The 2536-nt window shown below is 40.7% G+C and overlaps 1 pseudogene; it reads right to left on the bottom strand.

Moving 5' to 3' along the window:
* Positions 1 to 770: 770 nt before the first annotated feature.
* Positions 771 to 2316, bottom strand: LOC116093309 (annotated as a pseudogene).
* Between the last annotated feature and the right edge of the window lie 220 nt (positions 2317 to 2536).

Raw genomic sequence — 2536 nt, 5'->3', positions numbered from 1 at the left:
TTTAAGTTTATTTAGTTTTACTTACATGTACAAGTGTTTTACCTGAGTGCATGTTTGTGTATCCCATCATGCTTGGTGCCTGTAGAGGTCAGAAGAGGGTATAGAATGCCCTGGTACTAAACTGGTGGACGGTTTTGATCTATTTGGATTTGGAACCTTGAATTCAAGTCATCTGCAAGAGCCATATGTGCTTTTAACGATTGAGATATCTAATTAATTTTAAATTAATATATTACCTGTATTAAGAACATTTGCACAAAGAAATGATTTCACTTTATAACCTAATACATGCTGTCTGTGATATTCTTGTCTACAAGAACCTTTCCAGGCTTTAATGTCTATTTTACCTAGCTTGCACGATTCATATCACATTTTCTATTATCTCACTTTATTCCAGAAAATTTCTTTATTCAAGAAAACTGCCCCCTGCAGGCCTATGCCCCATTTTAAAATAGACTTATAAATTACAGTTCAACCTAAATACTCTAGTCTGTCAGTAACTAATTACATCTAGATTATTACTAATAAAACAACCCCGTATCTTTCCTTGAAGTGCTTGCCACTCAAGCATGAGCTCCTGAGTTTTTATCACTCGCACATGTGTAAAAAGCCAGGCATGACAGTATCCAAAGTGTGGATACTCCATTCCTTCTTAAAAGGGGGAACAAAATACCCATGGAATGAGTTGCAGAGACAAACTATGGAGTAGAGACTGAAGGAAGGACAATCCAGAGACTGCTCCACCTGGGAATTCTTCCCATATTCAATCATCAAACCCTTATTATTGAGGATGCCAGCAAGTATGACGGAAATTCATCAGGAATGGCAGCACCAAGCTCTTCTGCTGTCATCTCATCTTCCTTAGTGCCCAGACCTAGTTTGATCATATGGAGGATGCAGTTGGAGTGGGATTGGGAATCCTCAAAGGAGAGGAGAGCAGTTTCCAACAGTAGCACCACCAAAATAACAGCCTTCTTTGTCTATGTCAGCCTTCTGCCACAGGGTCTCTACAATGGGGTGGTTAGGATTGATCTCTAGGTGGTATTTGGCCATCATGGAGCCCATTGTACTGTAGCCTTGAAGTGCCTGGGCCTTCTTGATCCATTCCACGTTGGCTGTCCAGTCATAGATGCTTGTCACAATGCAATGTGGAGAAGACACAAGCCTCTTCGAGATTCTTTCCTTTTCAACCTTCTATCCAATATCTCCTTCATGAGCTTGAAGTGATTCTCAAACTTTGGCTTGCCCTCTTCTATTACTTCTTTCCTTCCTTGTTCTCTTATAGCTCCAGGCCCACCTTAGTCACCAAGACCAATCTTTTTCTATCAAATTCCTTGAGCTGTTGCATGCAGTACTCATTAATAGGTTTAGTCATATACACCACCTCAAAGTCCTGCTTCTGTAATGCTCCACAAAGACAGAGTTGGCCACCTGCTCTTTGCTCTCACCAATGATATAGCAGACGGAATGCTGTTTTTCTTCAAGTGAGATAAGTACTCTGACAGGTAAGTCATCTCATCTCCAGACTGAGAAGTGTGCTAGCAGAGAAACTCAGAGATGCTCTGATGGTAAATAGAATATCCATAGACTGGATTCTAAGCTTTTAAATTTTGGAGAATACCTCATAAAATTTCTTGTAGTTCTCTTCGTCTTCAGCCAACTCAAAGAAGAGCTCAAGGCACTTCTTCACACTATTTTTACTGATAACTTTTAGGATCCTGCTCTGTTAGAGCACTTCTTGTTAGATGTTCAAGGGTATATTCTCAAAGTCAACCATGCCACAGATAAAGTTGAAGTATTCAAGTATCAGCTTATCACAGATGTCCATGATAAACACATTACAGAAATATAGTTTGATATTGTTCATCATCATTATACTCTGTGATCACAACCACTCTCTCTGCCACTAGATAGGTTGAATAGAATCCAACATCAAATTGCCAATAATAGAGACTCCTGGACCAGCATGGAGGGCCTCCATGAATGCTTTTGTGCTAGAGATAGAAATGGCCCCTGCATTCGGTATGAGGTCTGCCTTGGTCACTCAATTGTTGTGTCTATCAAAGTCAGCATGTGCTCCTGAGGACTGTGGATAATGCCAATTTTCAGCTTTAACTTGCCTAACTTGGAAGAATATATGAGGCTCTCAAAAGGAATCTTGTCTAAGGCATCAGAAGCACTAGAGATCAATTCTCCAAGGAAAATTTCTTTGTTTGAATAGAAATTCTTGATGATAAGGGACATGAGCTGAGCAATTTCTGCCTGAAAGGCAAAGGTCTCCCCCTCTTCCTCTATATGGCACATTTCCACAGGCATTTTAACAGGAAAGACAAGTATTATTTCATAAAAGTGTGGACCAGAACCACATCAGATTTGCATCCCAAGCCTAGGCTGTGCAAGGATTACTCAAGAGAGGCACTCCCTTCCTCTTCTTGACTCATGTCAAGAGTCATGGTCATGGGTCTAGGAAGTGCTATCCACCCTACACACACACACACACACACACACACACACACGCGCACACACATACACATAT

Source organism: Mastomys coucha, unplaced genomic scaffold, assembly GCF_008632895.1.
Source record: "Mastomys coucha isolate ucsf_1 unplaced genomic scaffold, UCSF_Mcou_1 pScaffold16, whole genome shotgun sequence".
Taxonomy (NCBI): Eukaryota; Metazoa; Chordata; class Mammalia; order Rodentia; family Muridae; genus Mastomys; species Mastomys coucha.
Note: the sequence above shows the minus strand (reverse complement) of the source record. Positions and strands in the feature narration are given on the sequence as shown.